Here is a 22,288-nt window from a genome sequence, read left to right as displayed (position 1 = left end):
CCATTTTTTAAAACGAAAACACATATTTTTTCAGCATGGAAAATTAACATGTTTATTGATGTTTGTTAACATTATAAACGAATAGATAAATATAATTATATATATTTTAAGAATGGTAAATATGTAAATTTCATTTAATAAAAAAAATAAGGGTAAAATGATAATTCAATAAGTTAATTTTAATATATATATATATATATATATATATATATATTTAAATATGTAATTTATTTTTAAAGGTTGGGTAAGTATGTAATAAAGGAATTTAAGAAAGGGATATGTAAATGTCCATTTTTTTAAAACGAAAACATATATTTTTTCAGCATGCCCCCCCCTCCCCCCGGACGCACACACACCAATTGGTTTCTGTTTTTCCTTTCTTTTACTTTAAGCTAAAATACCTATTTTCCAGGTAGGGTGGGGGGCACCAAATTTTTTTCTTTAATTTATTTTTTTTATGGAAAAAAGACTTTTGGGGGGAAGGTACCCCACCCACCCCTCATCTTAATTTTTTTTCTTTAATTTGTTTTTTTAAAGAAAAGATTAGTTTTTTTTTTGTGGGGAGGGGGGTAGGTTTTTTTTTGGGGGGGGAGGGGTACCCTCACCCCACAAAAAATTGACTATTTTTAGTAACCATAAAAAGTGAAAATAGTCATAACACTTCATCATGGATGCCAGTCTCTTCAGTCTATGCCCTGTGTCCCTCCTTAAGCCAGCTGCCTCAACCTATTTGCATGTGTGCATACTAAAAGTCAGCTACGCTGAGTGAGTTCTAGTTAATCAATTAACATACAATACATTCATACCCTTACTCATACGCGTCCGAAGATATGTATTCATACCTCAGTTTTCTATTACTCCTTTCATATATACCTTATATACATGCATGCGTACTTACATACTTCCTTTCATAAAACCCTATGGTATACCATAAGCTATTCTACATTAAACATCACAAATATTGTAAGGGTCTGGTCCCTATCATCACAGATATTATAAGGGTCTGGTCCCTATCATCATAGATATTATAAGGGTCTGGTCCCTAACATCACAGATATTATATGGGTCTGGTCCCTATCATCACAGATATTATAAGGGTTTGGTCCCTAACATCACAGATATTATAAGGGTCTGGTCCCTACTGCCTCGAATAACCATACATTTATCATACGTACATATTTTACCTGTCTCATGTATATAATATATATATATATACATGCTCATTCATACTATCATTATATAGTAATAACATCCAATTCATAGTCATACACTTATCATACACTTATCAATTAAGTAAATGTATTAATTATCACATAGGAGTATGCACACAGCCCCGAAAACATTTCAAAGAGAAATGGGGCTAGAAGTCACCTGGAGTCGATTTCTCTCGCCGTTAATGGTAATTCCCTTCTTTAGTTGTGCACGGCTAACTGTACAATACATTACGTGTGTCAATTATCTATTACCACTACTTCCTACATCTAAATTTATGAAACCCTCAACTAACGGGGGTCAGGGGGCAGCGCCCCTGGTAGCGGGGTCTAGGGGCGGCAGCCCCTAGCAGGGTCCAAGGGGCAGCGCCCTGGCTGGGGTTGAGCTGACCTTTAACAAAAACGCATCAGAAAATTAATTTCATGAAATTTCGCATGGGAATTTTGCTTCGCATGCTTTTTCGCTTCGCATGGAACTTTTTTGCTTCGCATGGTCATGCGATGCGAAACAACCTTTTTCGCTTCGCATGGCTGTGCGATGCGAAACAACCTTTTTCGCTTCGCATGGTCATGCAATGCGAAACAACCTTTTTTGCTTCGCATGGCTGTGCGAAAATTTTCCTTTTCTTCGTTTTTACCATTTTAAAGCTATTTCCCGACACATTCTGACCCCATGCACCTGATCCTGAACCCATATCTCTCATAGTCCGACGGCACCTTTTCACCTTAAAGTGCACCCAAGAGGTTATAACTTACCAAGTTTATATTTTTCTTACATTTTACAACCCGATCTATCATTATATCTGTTTGCATGGCGATTCTAACCATAAAACTTAACCATTTAAACCAAAACCCACCTTTTGATTTGGGTTCGAGTTCAAATCTGGACAATACGTAGATCTGAACGTGATTCTTGTTGCTTGACGATGTTATACACGAGATTCCACCTTTCTATGGCTTGGATTTTAAATCCGAGTGCTAGAGAGAGAGAGTATGTGTGTGTTTCTTGAGTGTGTGTGTGTGTGTGTTTGGATGAGAAAATAAAAGAAAGGAAGAAGTGGTTGGGTTTATATAGAGGGAGGTTTCATGAGTCCCACCACCCATTCCCAATTCCTACTCCAAATATTATCCAAATACTTAACACACGACTAACTTAATGACACACGGTTAATAACAAACTTTCTATTATGTATTATTTAACAAAAGTTGGATGTTACATTAAACAACTTACAAAGCGAACACATTATAGATTTTCAAACATTCCATTCCAATTCCTTTAAAAATAATTCCGTGAAACGAACGCACCTTAAGGTTACCGAGGGAAACAAAGGTCACTGACGCGGCCACTAGAGCAACCGACGCCACGCCAGAGGGCTGTTCACGAGTCGAGCAAGGGTTGTTCCAAGCTCGAGCTCGAAATTAAACGTGGTTGCTCAGCGAGGCTCGAACTCGTTATTGAAGTTAAATGAACCTAAAATCGAGCCAACGAGCCAAGCATTACCCGAGCTGAGCTTGGGATGGTGAGTGAACCCAAGGGGATCATGGAGATTAAGTTTGTAATCGGAAAATGAATCGATCTCGCTTGAATTTCTTAAGAATGGTCTAGTATACTAGCAAGGTGGCAGAGGATACAATGGGAATAGAGAGAAGCATTGAAAAATGTGAACGGCTACGCGTGTTGAAGCATTGTGAAATGTGAAGCACTTCTTTAACAAAAAGTAGGCCAATAGGTGACCGGATATGTTGTTGTGTAGGAGATTATCTATACTATACTCGCTTCTAAACTCGTGCATTACACATGATTTGTTAAATGACCGAAATTTGGATATTTAATCATACGTAATTTAGGAATTTTCGTTTGAAATTATAGAGTAATTTTAATATTATAACTGATATGCTTGAAGTAGGTTAATATTTATTAACTAAATTAACTAAAAATGAACACTAAGTAATACTCTAGACTCTCTAAAACTACTAACTGGCAGGTGAACCGATCGACTATAGTAAAGCTAAGTAAGTTCGGATATCAAACCCACGAGACTCTCTAAATTACGTTTATTAGCTAATTAGACTCGACTACAAACACGACTTATTAATTTATATTTGTTTGGGGGGTTTTTATTTAAAATACTAATTTAATACTGTATTTAAAAACTAATTAAGAAAACAAGTAATTTGAGCAAAAGTTTGAAATTTAAATAAGATGATCATGAGAAAACTACCTAGGCTAGAATACCCTAAATTTCAGTAATGAATTAACCTGGGAAAATATTTAGTTATGGACTAGGATCGTAACATAGACACTTAAAAGAAAACCCGAACAGGACCCCTGACCCTTCTCAAGAGACACCTATGGATTTCTAACAAGTTTTAACACACACCAGTATTTGAAAATCAAGTTGCCTTACGGTCACCTAATTAATTATAATTTAGTCCCTTTATACGAAATCCTACCTTACAGCGCGGAAATCAAAGGTAATTTATTATATTTAATTGATTTGATAAACAATAATAAATAATCAACCCTAGATGGACTCCTTACGAAGAACTAAATCTAGCAAGATTAAATAGTAAAGACTTATCAATAACCTAGCACTTTATAGATGTAGGTTGGCAGCACACTTAGGTTGATTCGATAATATTATTCCTATGACCTTATAATGACATCAATCATAAAATAATCAAAAACACGAAAGTAATTGACCTAATAGCAATCCTATCATATGACAAACAATAATCAAGGAAAACTATAGAATAAAGCTCATCAAACAATCCTAAGCATTCATACGCATCAATTAAGTATAAATAAATCTTTTACTTGACCATAAAAACCATAACGTAAATAAATCCCAAGTCAAATCAAAACATCAAAGTGAGTTCATCATAAGCCTAGATAGTTCATGCAATTTAGCCTAGCATCTTAATTTAAGTAAAACAAACAATAAAGAATTCATGGCGTTAAATAAACGAAAACGAAAGAAACAAAAGATGAAACCCGTGTTCTTCGTCTTCAAACAATATGCGCAATACCAGTTGATTCTTCGACTCCAAAGCTGCTGAAAACTGATCTCGGACGCCTCGGAACTCACCAAATTCTTCTGGAACTTCAGGGTATGCTTAAGGGTGAGTTTAGGGGTCTTTATATAGGCAACAAGGGTCCAAAAATACGTAAGTCGGATAAAAATTGGAACATTCTGGACACATAGACCGCCGCGCCGCGCCGCAGGCATGCCTTCCCCGGTTGCGCGACGCTCCGGTGATAGGGGCTGACCGGCCTAGCTGGTCCGGTTCGTTTCCTGATCCTTTGGTTCTCCGGTTCGGCTTGTTTTTGCTCCTTTTTTCGTCCTTTTTTCACCATAATTAAAACCTGACACCTAAAACATAAAACTATGTTAGTAGTATACAAATCTTACAAGAAAACGAACAAAACTAATAAAATAATAAATAAAATGTACACGGGATTAATGTATATTAAACGTTATATCAAATATCCCCACACTTAATCTTTTTCCGTCCCTGAAAAAGTCTCATTTGCAATGGGATTAGAATCGAAAAAATACTGTATTACAAACATATAGGCTATCTTAAAATTTAGAACAACACAAAAACTGCGATCACCGATATTGTTGTCCACCTAAACCCATGTCTTTGTCATTACCGGGACAGGTAAGAGCCGACTATTATTGTTATTATTATTATTATTATTATTATTATTATATATATAATCTAGTGGAACCCACAGTCAAGACCCGTTTTATTTTAGATTTTACCGGATCAAACCACCCCAACTTGACTTAAACCTCACAGATAGTAGATTAAAACATTGTTGCATATTTTTCATGAATAGCTAAGACGATCAAGGATATTGTTTATTCACCTAAATTTCAACATCAAAGTATACCAAGCAGCCATTAGATACGATTAAGGTTCAATTATTCAACTAATTAGCTAGTGTTCCCCACTACATGACATACCTTCGTTATCAAGCAATACCTCGGAGCCATTAACACTCGTGATTTTACAAGTTTCCATCTGTCGATTTACATACGTTGTGTCTCTAGTTGATCCTGTTCTTAATGGTATGGGACGCTAGTAAGAGGACCACGTATGACTAACAGCGGGATGATCACTGGATCATCAAGATTTTACTTCACTGTAATTGATGTAAGTGAGTGTAATGACAGTAAACTGCGGGTTTATGCTTAAAAGCTTTATTTATTTTAAATATCCGAAGATACCCAGATGAACAACCGTAAAACGACCCGTGGTCTCCGAACCCGAGGCATCCCATCAATAAAGGATTTAAGGCTATAAAACCATACACCTATGAAGTGTTAACCACTAAAACTAGAAGTGCAAGTTTTAAGTTTATATCACCGGCTACACAGTATACTTTAATGTTTAAACCTACCCAAGCATCGTATGATAGCGTATTCAGATTTCTATAAAATATATAATTTTCTACAATTGAAGTATGGCCCGACCTTTCATCTCGTATTTTATACAGACTTAACATGTTTCCCACTAAAGATCATGTTTTATCGTTTAAAACCAACTATCAAACTGCCCTTTCATTCTAAAGGCTGAGCCTACCGACACATCCCAAGTTAAGTGCGTGTTCTTAATTATCTTATTATTAGTAGTTTGAAAAACCAATTCCCGATAAGTATCCTCATCTCCCATTTAAACGCAAAAAGAAACAAAATCAAGAGACATTTTTCAAAACTTCTTTTTTTTAATTATAAATAAAAAACTTAAAGGAAAAAAAAACATATGTATTCCCATCCTCACACTTAAAATTTGCATTGTCCTCAATGCAGGAACGGAAACACGACTCAAAAATTTTAAAAACAAAACCTAAAAATACAAAAATAAATAAGAATAAAATAAAGCTAAAAATTAAAAACTAAAAATATAAAAACAAAGTAAAAAGGAAAAGACTTAGCTGTTAGTATGCGCATGAAGTATGGCGCTAAAGTCTTCTTCCATAAATGTCCTCCATCTCCGAACATCCTCAGCAACTATTATCGTCTTCTCTCGTACACGAACGGAAACGGCAACAATACAAACAATATCTAAAAATTCATCTTATCAATTTGATAGATTTAATCATTCAAAGTACATAACCAGACCAACCCACCCAACCAATAAAACATGAATAAAAGCAGTAATTAAATAATTCTAAAAGTATACGGTTCCTGCTGCTCCATCCCCACACTTGAATTTTTCATTAGACTTCAAGGGGATCTTCTTTCTCACACTATCTTCCTTCAAAATTTTCAAAACTTAAAAAAAATTAAAACTACAAAAAACTACGTTAGTGACTCAAGAAAAAATAAAAATAAAATAGAAATAAAAATAGGAAAGAATATACAAACTCTACAATTGAGTTTTCACTCAAGAACCACATATGACAATTTAATGTGACGGATCGAGAGGAGTTTCCTCCATCTCGATTGATTCCTCCAGTCCTCCAAGATAGTGCTTCAAACGATGACCATTCACCTTCCAAGATGTTCCATTATCCGGATTTTCCAACTCCACCACTCCATACGGGAAAACTTCTTTCACCAAGTACGGTCCCGTCCACTTCGATCTCAACTTTCCTGCAAACAACTTTAAATGAGAATTAAATAATAATACCTTGTTGCCGTTCTTGAACTCTTTGCCGTCTTTCAAACGCCAATCGTGTAAAGCTTTCGTCTTTTCTTTGATGTTCAACGATCGGGAATATGCTGCATCCCGAAGCTCCTCCAACTCATGAATCTGAAAGTATCTTTTCCTTGTGGCCTCGGTAAGATCGACATTCACCGTCTTCAATGCCCAATAAGCTCGATGCTCCAACTCAACCGGAAGATGAAAAGACTTACCGTAAACAAGCATAAACGGTGTAGTACCCAACGGAGTCTTGTATGCGGTTCGGAATGCCCACAATGCATCATTTAACCCCAACCGTCTTTTCCAAAATCCTCTTCACCCCTCGATTTACATTGTCGACTTAACCATTCGTTTGAGGGTGATAGGTAGTAGAGGTACGATGAGTAACCCCATAACGAGCTAACACCCTCTCTATGACGGTATTACAAAAATGGGTTCCCTGATCACTAATAATAGCTCTTGGAGTACCAAAACGAGTAAACAACTTCTTAAGAAACTTCACAACCACCCGTGCATCATTTGTAGCCAATGCTTGGGCTTCCACCCACTTCGACACATAATCAATCGCCATTAAGATATACTTATTATCGTTCGATGTGGGAAACGGTCCCATGAAGTCGATGCCCCAAACATCAAAGATTTCAAGAATTTGTATGGTGTTTTGAGGCATCTCATTCTTTGATGAAATAATACCTGTTCTTTGGCACGCATCACAAATCTTCACTAACTCCTCAACATCTTTAACAGCTGTCGGCCAATAAAACCCACTATCAAACACCTTCTGGGCGGTCACATGCGCACCATGATGACCTCCAGTCAACCCTTCATGAAAATTCTTGAGAATATCCCAACCTTCTTCTTTCGCCACACACCTCCTCAGAATCCGATCACTGCCAATATTGAACAAAAATTGATCATCCCACACATACCTATTCACATCCCAGAAGAACTTCCTCTTTTGTTGCGTAGTCATACCCTCCAGCACAAAACCTTTAGCCAAATAATTAGCAAAATCAGTGAACCATGGCATACCTTGCTTCTTAGCTGCAACAAAGTCGATCGACGTGTGAGGAAATGCAACTCTTCTCTCCTTGGATCCTCTAAACAGGATAGATGATCGGCCTCTATGTTTTCCGCACCCCTCTTATCTTTGATCTCGATGTCGAACTCGAAAAGTAGAAGAATCCACCGTATAAGGCGAGGCTTCGCGTCTTTCTTTTGAAAGAGAAAACACAAAGCTGCATAATCAGTGAAAACGGTGGTCTTTGAAAGCACGAGATACGAGCAAAACTTGTCAAATGCGAAAACAATGGCTAAAGTTCCTTCTTGGTGGTGGTGTAGTTCTCTTGGGCATCATTCAACGTCTTGCTAGCATAATAGATAGGGTGAAAATGTTTATCTGGCCTTTGCCCCAAAACCGCTCCAACCGCATAATCACTAGCATCACACATGAGCTCAAACAGCAAGCTTCAATCGGGAGAACAAAGAATGGGAGCACTTATGAGCTTCTCTTTCAAAAATGTGAACGCCTTCACACACTCATCATCAAATACAAACGGTACATCTTTCTCGTGGAGCCGGGTCATCGGGCAGGTGATTTTTGAAAGGTGTTTGATAAACCACCGATAAAATCCCGCATGGCCCAAGAAACTCCTAACCGCCTTTACATTCGTCGGTGGAGGAAGTCTACTAATAGTATCAATCTTTGCCTGATCCACCTCTATACCATCTCTCGAGATCTTATGACCCAACACGATCCCTTCTGTCACCATAAAATGGCATTTTTCCCAATTTAGCATCAACTTCCTTTCAATACACCTCTTCAACATCTTTCAAGATTAGACAAACAATGATCGAAAGAATTACCGTAAACCGAAAAATCGTCCATAAACACCTCCATGGACGTCTCTATCATATCTTGAAAGATGGCGACCATACAACGCTGAAAGGTAGCTGGAGCGTTACATAGTCCAAACGGCATGCGACGGTACGCGAACGTGCCATATGGACATGTAAAAGTCTTCTTCTCTTGGTCTTCCAGTGCAATGGGGATTTGAAAATAACCCAAAAAACCGTCAAGAAAACAATAAAACTGCTGACCTGCCAAACGCTCCAACATCTGATCAATAAACAGCAACGGAAAGTCGTCCTTTCGGGTGGCATCATTCAATCGCCGATAATCAATACACACTCTCCAACCGGTAACCGTACGCGAAGGGATGAGCTCATTCTTCTCATTCATCACAACCGTCATACCGCCCTTCTTTGGAACAACTTGAGTCGGGCTCACCCATGGAGAATCAGAAATCGGGTAAATCATCCCGGCATCCATCAACTTCAATACCTCCTTCTTCATAACTTTCTTGCATATTTGGATTGAGACGTCTTTGTGGTTGCACCACCGGTTTGTACTCATCCTCCATTTGAATCTGGTGCGTGCAATAAGCGGGGCTAATACATTGAACATTGTAAAGTCTCCATGCAATCGCCCCCTTATGTAGCGTCAACACGTCCATCAACTTTGAATTCTGTTCTTCCATGAGCTTGGATGACACAATAATGGGTAAGTTCAAGCCCTCATCAAGATACGCATACTCCAAGTGTGATGGGAGTACCTTTAACTCCAACGAAGCGGGTTTCTCCACAGAACCCGCCTCATTTTCACAACTAATCTCATTAACCTCTATCATCTCGGGAAAACCCGATATCTCAACCAACTCATCACAAACTGAGTCGTTCTCACATGACTCATCCTCAACCAAATCATCACAATCAACCAACCCATTACTTCCCACGAGATCCACACCACAAATATAATCGAAACAACTATCGATACCTGCAATAAATGAGTTAATAAAATAAACAGGGTGGCATGGACCACTGAAATCATCTTGATCACTCGGATGCTTCATCGACCTCGCGACATCATAAGTAACATTCTTGTCACCAACCAGAAGCGTGATCTTCCCATCATATACATCGATAATCGCCTTCACGGTTCGTAAGAACGGACGACCAAGAATAATGGGAACCTTCTAGTCGGCTTCCATGTCAAGCACCACAAAATCAACCGGGAACACTAACTTATCCACCTTTACTAACAAATTCTCGATAATACCTCGCGGATACTTAACCGAACGATCTGCCAACGATAAAGACATGCGAGTCGGTGTAAGCTCGCCTAACTCCAACTTCTCATACAAAGAATACGGCATCAAATTTATACTCGCATCCAAATTTGCTAATGCATGGCTCATCGCATCACTACCAAACAAACACGGAATTGTAAACACACCCGGATCTGACAACTTCTCGGGCACGCGGTTCGACACTACCGCCGAACAATCTCCCATAAATGAAATCGATGACACCTCCCCCAACCTATCTTGATCTTCAACAGGTCCTTCAGAAACTTCGCATACTTCTGCATGTGTTAGAGGGCTTTAATGAACGGGAGATTAATCTTCAATTGTCGGAACATATCAAGAAAATGCCCATACTCCCACGTGTATTTCTGATGTTTCGTGCCAGCGGGATACAGGATAAGAGAATGATAAATCAAAGGTGATGGCCAGACTTCAACCAGCTTCTTCACTATGGATGGTATAACTGGTGTGGTGTTCTGCAGTTACCCGGTACTTCCTTCTCGATCTCTTCATCCATTACCTCCTCATCTTCCAATTCAACCTCATTCCTTCTTACCTCCTCATCGCCTTTATTTGATCGGCCGGATTCTGCTGAGTAGAACCTGAAAAACTCTCCCGGGGGTTTTCATTCAATTGTCGAGAAATATCACCAATGGTTCGCTGCATGTCAAGCATAGCTGATTGTTGATTCTTAATAAGAAGGTCATGGTCGGCAAGAGTCTTCTAAGCAACTTGGTCTCTAGTAACGATTTGCTGCATCAACTCGTCTAACTTCTTACTCAGATCCGGCACATTATTTGAACTTTGACCATTAAAACCTTCATTTTTTTTGTTGTCCCGGATTTCGGTTGTAGGGAGCTTGGAAACCAGGTGCCCCCCTAGCTGGACGCCAACTCGAGTTACTTTTCCCTTGTTTCCGATTATGATTATGATTATGATTATGATTCTGATTCTTGTAGTTGGTCCAGTTCTGATTATTGTTGTTGTAAGCATTAGGGAACCTGTTCTGACCAGCCACAGAATCAATATCTTGATTGTTCATCAACGGACACTCCAGCATACCATGACCACCTCTACACATCTCACACTTATCCACATTAGCCTTTAACTCTTTTATCTCTCGGGTGAGATTCTCAAAAGTAGCAGCCATACCAGTATCCAGATTAACCTGGTGTACACCTCCAGCAGATGAGGATGTACTGGTGGCGGGATTGGAATTCCCGCCTCGTGGCTTCTTCGCATACTCAGATTGCGCGAAACTTTCAAACATCTCATTACACTCGGTCACGTTCTTCTTGTCCATCAAATTACCCCCAGTAGCTGTGTCAAACCTCGCTTGCGCTTCACAAGTAAGCCCATTATAAAACTTCTCAACAAGGGCCCAAGTTGTGAGACCATGTTGTGAAAAACGGGAAAGCAGATTCTGAAAACGCTCCTAAGCTTGGTAATATGCCTCATCCGGCTCCATGTGAAAAGAGTGGATCTAATCACGGAGGCTAGAGGCCTTAGCATGTGGAAAGTACTTTTTGATGAATGCATTGCGAAGCGCCTCCCATGTGGTAAATGCTTCAGCAGGTAATATGCCTCATCCGGCTCCATGTGAAAAGAGTGGATCTAATCACGGAGGCGAGAGGCCTTAGCATGTGGAAAGTATTTTTTGATGAATGCATTGCGAAGCGCCTCCCATGTGGTGAATGCTCCAGCAGGTTGCGAATCAAGCCAAGTGGTGGCACGACTCGAAAGTGTAAACAGGAACAAGTGAAGGAAGATCTCATCCTCATTAGCACCTTGCAAATTGAATGTTTTAAACACACGAGTCAGACGGTTGATGTGTGCCGGTGCATCTTCATATTCACAGCCATGGAATTGGTGGTGTTGGGTGATGTTGGTCATGACGTAGGATGGAATTTGCCAGGAGTTAGGGTTATCGATCTCGGGGGCAACAATGGGTGAGTGATCTCCATGGAACCCTTCAAAAGCTTGCTGGTACACGGTGCGGTTATTTTCGGCCATTGGAATGGGTCTAGGACTTGGTGATGGTGAATTGGCGAGTGAATTTGTGGGTGATGATTTTGGTGAAGTATCTATGGTGATCGGTTGCTTTTCAGACGATGATGAACTTGCCTCGGACTTCAATGGGGTAGGTCCAAAACAATCAAACGTCGGTCCTTGCGAACGAAGATGTGGCGTATACCTAAAAAACACACAAGACCGAGTAAGTAGTTTCTAATAAAGCGAAAATAACGAAAAACAAACTAATAATTAAAAACAAACTAGACTTAATTAGACTTCTACGACTCAAACAAAACATAAACAAGTAGCACGTATGTAGCAAGTAAGTCCAATCAAAGCTAATAACGTAATTGCCAAGAATCGCCGGCAACGGCGCCAAAAACTTTCTGTGCTTGAAGTAGTTAATATTTATTAACTAAATCAACTAAAAATAAACACTAAGTAATACTCTAGACTCTCTAAAACTCGACAAAACTACTAACCGACAAGTGAACCGATCGACTCTAGTAAAGCTAAGTAAGTCCGGATATCGAACCCACGAGACTCTCTAAAGTACATTTATTAGCTAATTAGACTCGACTACAAACACAACTTATTAATTTATATTTGTTTGGAGGGTGTTTATTTAAAATACTAATTTAATACTATAATTAAAAACTAATTAAGGAAACAAGAAATTTGAGCAAAAGCTTGATATTTAAATAAGATGATCATGAGAAAACTACCTAGGCTAGAATCCCCTAAATTTCAGTAATGAATTAACCCGGGAAAATATTTAGTTATGGACTAGGATCGTAAAATAGACACTTAAAAGAAAACCCAAACAGGACCCCTGACCCTTCTCAAGAGACACCTATGGATTTCTAACAAGTTTTAATGCACACCAGTATTTGAAAATCAAGTTCCCTTACGGTCACCAAATTAATTATAATTTAGTTCCGTTATACGAAATCCTACCTTATATCGCTGAAATCAAAAGCAATTTATTATATTTAATTGATTTGATAAACAATAATAAATAATCAACCCTAGACGGACTCCTTACAAAGAACTAAATCTAGCAAGATTAAATAGTAAAGACTTATCAATAACCTTGCACTTTACAAATTTAGGTTTGTGATATAGGACCTTTACCTAGCTCACTTAGAAGCACAAGAACCCGAAAACTTGCATAAGAGAGCGAAAACGAAAAAAACCGCAAAGGTAATGTCAAAATGTTCGGTTACGGGCTGTTTAGGATGCTATTGTGATGGGCAAATCTTTAGGTCGTGAAATTTTGCAAGGACATCAGGGACTATATCATTGAGTCCCTGTTCAAATTTGGTAATTTTTCAACCATCCGAGAATATTTTACGAATTTATTACTGAATTAGGGCGTTTATTTGGGAAAAATAGTTAAAATACTTGAAAAATTATGAAATAGTTTGGAGAACTCAGATATGATATATTATAATCACATATGAAATTTGGGATCATTTGGAAAACCCTAGGTATGTTTAGTGAATTTGCGTTTATTCGGATTTTCATAGCCGTGTTTGGCTCGACAAAGATATTTGGCAAGGTTGTTAGCTTCTAAAATGTAAGGCCCCGAACCCCAAGAACCCCACAGTTGGTATTTATACAAAACACTTATGAAAATAATTAAACTTGAAAACGGTTTCTTCCATTAAAACAAACATCTCAAAATATAATTCAGCGGAAAACATAAATAATAAAACAAGTTCCCAAAACCCGGGAATTTTCCCCAACCTCGCCATAGTTATCTTTAAATAAAAACTTTTAAAAATAACTGTTTAATCGTAAAACTTCAATTCCCGTATGCCCTTCACCGTCCAAGTAGCTTCGTGCACGTCCAAGCGATAAGGCATCATTTTCCTAACCTGAAACTCACACTAACATGGACACAAAGTCAGCTTGAGCTGAGTGAGTTCAAGTTTTAAGTAAATAATATCAGTAGTAATAGTTATGATAGTCATACCAAAAGTTTTAAAAAGTAAAAGGGTGCATCCATCAAATCATCATTACCGAAAATTAAACATCCTCATACATACATATACAAAATATATATGTAAACATCCTTTCAATTACATCTCTATATACATCACAGTATATATATATAACATCCACGTATAACATCAGGGTCGAGCAAACGTACAACCCAAACACGTAACATCAGTGCATGCAAACACAAAGTAAGCATAAACAACATCTGTAGTCGAAAAGACTACAACATCGCCAGATATAGGCCAAGCAATAATGTATATACATAAATATATATTTAACATCCCAAGGCCTACCATATGCTAGCAAGCCTATATAAATTCGTTTAAAACATTTCATCATGTAAGAAAACACTTAGGTGTGCATGCTAGCCCAAAAGTAAAAAAAAGTAAAAAGGGCATCATGAACTCACCTGGAATCAATCGAACACCTGCAACGAGCTAGAAAATCCCTAAGTGCACAATCACAAGTAAGGGCCTGTAAATTATACACAACTCATTACTAAACTAGACCGTAAGAACATTCTTGCATAATGGGCCGTTTAAGCCCAACACTTTGGCCCAAGGCCCAACAACTTGGACCAAGGCACAACACTTGGCCCATGGCCCAACAACTTAGCCCAAGGCCCAACACTTGGCCCAAGGCCCAACAACTTGGCCCAAGGCCCAAGGGTGATCAAATCGGGTCGAATGCGCGTGTAATAAACCTTAAAACCATTGGTTAAACGAATCAGCCCCAAATGGACCAAATTCCATTTTAAATCTTTTCATTCATCAAGATTATGTCACCTGAGTTGATAGGGTTGACGGTTCCTTTTTACAACTCTTACTTTAACATTTAAACGAAATTTTGCGCACCGCCGACTCGATTGACGAAGCACTAACCACAACAGCCCTGAGCATAAAAAAAAATAATTTTTCCACAGCCCTTAAACCCCCCTAGGGCTGTACAAACTGATTCGGTCGGTCACTCGATCAATTAACGCATCAAACTCAACAATTTGCAAATCTACACCTGATAAACCCTAGTTTTCGAACTAAAATCGATAGACCGACCTAAACACCTCCAATGACCACGAAATTTTAATATGATGTAAATGCCTTACCTGGGGATTTTTCTACACTAGAAACTCTAATTTTTATCCACGGGAAGTGGGTCAATTACACCTTGGCCGAAAATCTGTTCAACGAAAAGTTTCGGCAAAATTGAGCATCAAAATGATTAGAGGTGAACAAAAAGAGTGTTGGGGATTGTAGTACATACCTTGAACTACTTCTAGGAGCTTGGAATCGATCAAAAAGTTGAAGCAAGGAAGGGGGAGGGCTGGAACCTGGCCGATCGGCAGCTGCACATTAGGTTTAGGGTTTTTTTTTGTTTAATGTTATATCATAAAACATTTTCCTTCTGGCCCCCGAAATTTAATAATAATGCAACTTGGCAGAAATGTTAAGTGATTAGACGTACCGGGATGACGTAAAGGCCTCCAAGAAACGTCGGATAAATCCCGAGAATTATACATACTCTACAAGCTTTAATTCTTGAACTCGGAATTAACGGGCGTTACAAGTCCACCCCCTTACAATGGGATTCGTCCCCGAATCCCGATGCGACAGGAACAACTGTGGATAATGCTTCATCATTTCGTCTTCGGACTCCCAAGTGGCCTCGGAACCCCTACGGTGTTTCCACTACATCTTCACCTGTCTAACCACCTTATTTCTCAAACGCCTCTCTTGACGGTCACGAATAGCAATTGGTTGTTCAACGTAGTTCAGCTTACTATCGAGTTCAATATCATCGAGAGGCACATGGGCCTCTTAATCCGCTAGGCATTTCATTAGATGGGACACGTGAAAAGTAGGATGAATTTCCGCGAGCTCCTCGGGCAATTCCAGCCTATATGCTACTCAACGACTCGGGCCAATATGCGGAACGGGCCAATAAACATTGGACTGAGCTTCCCCCTCTTACAAAAACGAATAATGCCCTTCCAGGGAGAAACTTTTAACATAACCCGATCCCCAGCCTCAAACACAATAGGCCTACGCCTTTTATCTGCATAAGACTTCTGGCGATCCTGCGCGGCCTTTATAAATTCTTTAATCTTGTCGAGCTTCTCAGTCGTAGCCTTGACCACCTCCAAACTAACCAACTGCTTTTGACCAATGGAACCCCAACAGACTAGAGTCCTACACCTCCTACCAACATTTCAAACGGTGCCCCAATCGTGGCGTGATAATTGTTATTATACGAGAGCTCTACCAAAGATAAGTGACGGTCCCAAATACCACCAAAATCGATAACGCAATCCCACAACATATCCTCGAGAGTCTGAATGGTCCTCTCGGACTGACCATCCGTCTGCGGGCGATAAGCAGTACTGATGAGGAGTTTGGTGCCCATCTCCTCGTGAAACCTTTTCCAAAACCTGGAGGTGAAATGCGTATCCCTATCCGAAACAATAGATACCGGCACCCCGTGCTTAGAGACGATCTCACGAATAAATACATCGGCCAGCTGCTCAGAATTAAAAGTCTCTCGAATCGGCAAGAAATGAGCGCTCTTGGTCAATCTATCCACGATTACCCAAATGGTGTCATAATTACCCCTAGGAGTACGAGGCAATTTAGTCACGAAATCCATAGTAAGATGCTCCCATTTCCACTCAGTTATTTCCAACAGTTGAAGTTCCCAAATGGCTTCTGATGCTCGGACTTATCTTGTAGACACGTTAAACACTTACTCACGTACTGAGCCACCTCAAACTTCATCGCAGGCCACCAATAATTCTTTTTCAAGTCTTGGTACATCTTGGTCGCGCCCGGATGAATGGAATAGCGCGATTTGTGCGCCTAATCCAAAATTTTATCTCTGAATCCCCCATACCTCGGTACCCATAAACGACCATCCTTATATTTCACCCCGTCACCGACGACTTCCAATAATTTCTCCTGACCCCAAACACGTTCTGATATAATCCATTCCACCTGCAACCCTTCATTCTGGACGTTGGCTATTTGTTTCAAAATGTTGGGTTTGAGAATAAGCTGGTAGGATTTCACACGAATCGGCTTTGGTCTCTCCTTCCGGCTCAACGTGTCGGCCACCACGTTAGCCTTACCGGGGTGGTATATAATATCCAAATCATAATCCTTAATCAACTCCAACCATCAACTTTGGCGCATATTCAGTTCCTTTTGTTCAAAGAAGTATTTTAAACTCTTATGGTCGGTATAAATAACACAAGGAACACCGTACAAATAATGTCTCCACAACTTAAGCGCAAACACCACCGTCGCCAGCTCCAAATCGGGGGTAGGATAATTCGCCTCAAGAGGCTTCAACTGCCGTGAGGCATAAGCAATGACTCGACCTCGCTGCATCAAAACACACCCAAGCCCCTGATAAGAGGCATTAGAATACACCACCAAATCATCGGTGCCATCAGGTAAAGCTAAGATCGGGGCATGCGTCAATCTGTTCTTCAACTCGAGAAAGGCCTCCTCCTGTTCCGTACCCCAAACGAACTTAACACTCTTCTTAGTCAGCTTGGTCAGTGAAGAAGCAATCTTCGAAAAATCGGGAATAAAGCGGCGGTAATACCCCGCCAAACCCAGAAAACTACGGATTTCAGTTGGAGACTTAGGAGACTCCCATTCATTCACGGCTTCCACCTTTGCATGGTCAACCAGAATACCACTCGGGTTAATAACATCGCCCAAGAATTGAACCTCACATAACCAGAAGGAACACTTAGAAAATTTCGCATACAATTTGTTCTTCCGCAGAGCCTCCAACACTTCCCTAAGATGACCGGCGTGATCGGATTCACTTTTAGAGTACACAAGAATGTCGTCGATGAACACAATAACCGAACGATCGAGCATCGGTCTACACACCCGGTTCATAAGATCCATGAACGCAGCCGGTCCGTTGGTCAAACCAAAAGACATCACCAGAAATTCATAATGTCCATAACGAGTGCGGAAGGCAGTTTTAGGAATATCTTCCTCCCGAATCTTCAGCTGATGATACCCGGACCTAAGGTCGATCTTTGAGAACCAATTGACCCCTTGGAGTTGATCAAATAAGTCGTCGATCCTCGGGAGAGGGTACCGATTTTTAACAGTGAGCTTATTCAACTCACGGTAGTCAATGCACATTCGCATGCTACCGTCCTTCTTCTTAACGAACAAGACCGGGGCACCCCAAGGCGAGATGCTCGGTTGAATAAAGCCCTTATCGAGCAAGTCTTCCAACTGAGCCATAAGTTCCTTCATTTCATTCGGCGCTAGGCGGTAGGGAGCTTGGGCAACAGGCTTGGCGCCCGGTACAAGGTCTATCTGGAACTCGACCTCGCGATCCAGCGGCACATCTGACAAATCATCTGGAAATACATCCGGAAAATCCCTAACAATTGGAACATCACCGACGGTAGCCACCTCGGTATTCATATTCATAGCATACGCCAGATACGCCCCGCACCCCCGCTGCATCAACTTTCCCGCCTTAAGCATGGATATAATATGTGGCGTCGCAACATTCCGATCACCGAAGACCGTAATTCGAGTCCCATCCGGGGCACTTAGACGAACGAGTTTCTGACCACAAATGATCTGAGCCTCAACATTCGTGAGCCAATCCATCACGAGCACCACATCGAAACAACCAAGCGACATCAAATACAATCGCACCGGAAATCAATAACCAGACAACTCGATGGAACAACCCTGAATAGCCCTAGACACGGACACGGATTTTCCTACGGCGACCTCAACCTTAAACCCATCGACTACGCGCTCCGGTGATTTATTCAAGCCTGTAACTCATCAAGTAGGAAAGTACCTGGGACGATATTATAGTACTGCTTAGCTACACGGTCAACACATACGATTTCAAAGGAACAAGAATTATAATAGTGGAATGAAAGCTAAATAAGGAAAAAGTACCTAAAACGACATCCGCATCCTCTTTCGCTTCCTTCTTGGAGATGTTGAAGGCCCTCGCCCTGGCCTTCGGCTTCTCATCTAGCTTCCCCCTCGAGGAAGTCCCCTGCCCGGACCCCCCGCCTTACTGGAAGGACAGTTTGATGCCAAGTGACCCGAACCCTTACAGCGGAAACAGGTCAATGTCGGACACTCGAAATGGGGGTATCCTACCTTATCACAACGAAAACAAGTGCCAGACCCAATCCTACATTCCCTTTGTGCGGCTTCCCGCACTTCTTGCACTTACCGAACTCCGCACCCCTTTTAAACTCAGAAGTCTCAGTCTTTACCCTTTTGTTAGACGGATTAAAATTGCTTCCCCCGGGCCGCTTACCGTACGAATTTGAGTTCCATGCCTTCCTATTCTCGGGCGACGGTAACTTCTCCCTCTGATCATACAGCGTACCTACTAGAGTGACCACCGAGTGAAAAGAGTTCATGTCGGTAGTCAACACACCCCTACAAATATCCACCGGAAGCCCCTTCACGTACTTCTTAATCCTCTTGGTTTCGGGAGTAACTAAATCGGGACATAAACGAGCCATCTTGTTAAACTTGGTGGTATACTCCCGATGCGACATAGTACCAGCCTCCAAGGTCAAGAATTCCTGTTCTATCTTATCCAATTCATGCGGAGGACAAAACTGATAGAGAACCAATTTCTTCAACTCATCCCACGTCATCCTTTTAATCGAACGATCACCCATAGCTTGCGCCAAGTTATCCCACCAACATAATACCTCAAAATGAAATGAGGTGGTAGCCTAAGTGACCATGTCATCCCCCTTGCACTTACTAACCCTCATAACGACCTCCATTTCTGTCACCCACTGATGCGCTACCAAAGCGTCTTTAGTACCATCGAAGGAAGGGGGGTCGCACTTTTTAAAGTCACCATACGAGGAACCCCGGGTCGATACACTAACAGTTCGCACCTCATCTTCATCCCCACTCGGCACATACACTTCCTCTTCCTCTTCGACCTGTGCCTCCGTATTCTTCCTTCCCCTATCCGCACCCTTACCAACCAGTTACTCCTCCATAGCCCTGACAGCCTCAGCAACGATCTCAGGAATGGCGCTATGGAGCACCTGGTAAACCTCATCCGCGATAGCTGCGCGCATAGCAGAATCTAAGGCGGGGTTATCCCTCTCTTCATGAATCAGGGTGTCCTGCTGGGAAGTAGGAATCTCACCCTCGGCTTCGGCATGTGGGTTACGACCAAGACCACGACCACGAACACTAGAACCACCTCTCTTAGCTGCTCGAGTATTAACCATGACTTATCCCTACAAAGACAGAATCTTAATATGGTCAGGTACAAGTGACATTTAGAACATGTAAGGTAAGGGTAAACTGCTAATGACGTTGATCAAGTGTAATTAGTCATTTACTTTACCCGCCCATCCTAATTACCCCTTGCCCCTATCCACATTAGCCTTCTAACACTTAAACAGTTAATCACATACTGGAAACTTTTAAACTTAAAGGAATGACTAATAATCTAAAGTTACCTCTTGGCGTGCAGCTACTCGCGGTGGGCATACTGGTCTCTTTTCTTACAGTTCGAGTCCAAGCATTCGGGGATGCTCGGATCCCTCGAACCAAGGCTCTGATACCAACTTGTAAGGCCTCGAACCCCGGGAACCCCACAGTTGTATTCAGAGTATAATTAAACTTATGAAGATAATTAAACTTGAAAACGGTTTCTTCCATTAAAACAAACATCTCAGAGTATAATTCAGCGGGAATTTTGCCCAAAATCAACATAGTTATCTTTAAATAAAAACTTTTAAAAATAAACGTTTAACAGTAAAACTTCAATTCCCGTATGCCCTTCACCGTCCAAGTAGCTTCGTGCACGTCCAAGCGATAAGGCATCATCTTCCTAACCTGAAACTCACACTAACATGCACACAAAGTCAGCTTGAGCTGAGTGAGTTCAAGTTTTAAGTAAATAATATCAGTAGTAATAGTTATGATAGTCATACCAAAAGTTTTAAAAACTAAAAGGGTGCATCCATCAAATCATCATTACCGAAAACTAAACATCCTCATACATACATATACAAAATGTATATGTAAACATCCTTTCAATTACATCTCTATATATATCACAGTGTGTATATATATATATATAACATCCACGTATAACATTAGGGTCGAGCAAACGTACAACCCCAACACGTAACATCAGTGCATGCAAACACAAAGTAGGCATACACAACATCAGTAGTTGAAACGACTACAACATCGCCAGATATAGGCCAAGCAATAATGTATATACATATATATATATATATATTTAACATCCCAAGGCCTACCATATGCTAGCAAGCCTATATAAATTCGATTAAAACATTTCATCGTGTAAGAAAACACTTAGGTGTGCATGCTAGTCCAAAAGTAAAAAAAGTAAAAAGGGCATCATAAACTCACCTGGAATCAATCGAACACCTGCAACGAGCTAGGAAATCCCTAAGTGCACAATCACAAGCAAGGGCCTGTAAATTATACACAACACGTTACTAAACTAGACCGTAAGAACACTCTTGCCTAATGGGCCGTACAAGCCCAACACTTTGGCCCAAGGCCCAACAACTTGGCCCATGGCCCAACAACTTGGCCCAAGGCCCAACACTTGGCCCAAGGCCCACCAACTTGGCCCAAGGCCCTAGGGTGATCAAATCGAGTCGAATGCGCGTGTAATAAACCTTAAAACCATTGGTTAAACGAATCAGCCCCAAATGGACCAAATTCCATTTTAAATCTTTTCATTCATCAAGATTATGTCACCCAAGTTGATAGGGTTGACGGTTCCTTTTTACAACTCTTACTTTAACATTTAAACGAAATTTCGCGCACCGCCGACTCGATTGACGAAGCACTAACCACAACAGCCCCGAGCATAAAAAAAAATAATTTTTCCACAGCCCTTAAACCCCCATAGGGCTGTACAAACTGATTCAGTCGGTCACCCTATCAATTAACGCATCAAACTCAACAATTTGAAAATCTACACCCGATAAACCCTAGTTTTCGAACTAAAATCGATTGACCGACCTAAACACCTCCAATGACCACGAAATTTTAATATGATGTAATGCCATACCTTGGGATGTTTCTACACTGGAAACTCTAATTTTTATCTATGGGAAGTGGGTCAATTACACCTTGGCCGAAAATCTGTCCAACGAAAAGTTTCGGCAAAATTGAGCATCAAAACGATTAGGGGTGAACAAAAAGAGTGTTGAAGATTGTAGTACATACC

Source organism: Bidens hawaiensis, unplaced genomic scaffold, assembly GCF_021521415.1.
Source record: "Bidens hawaiensis isolate Kalapana, Puna unplaced genomic scaffold, B.hawaiensis_p1.1 tig00012684_1, whole genome shotgun sequence".
Classification (NCBI taxonomy): domain Eukaryota; kingdom Viridiplantae; phylum Streptophyta; class Magnoliopsida; order Asterales; family Asteraceae; genus Bidens; species Bidens hawaiensis.
The sequence above is the reverse complement of the archived record's forward strand: the minus strand, read 5'-3'. Positions refer to the sequence as shown.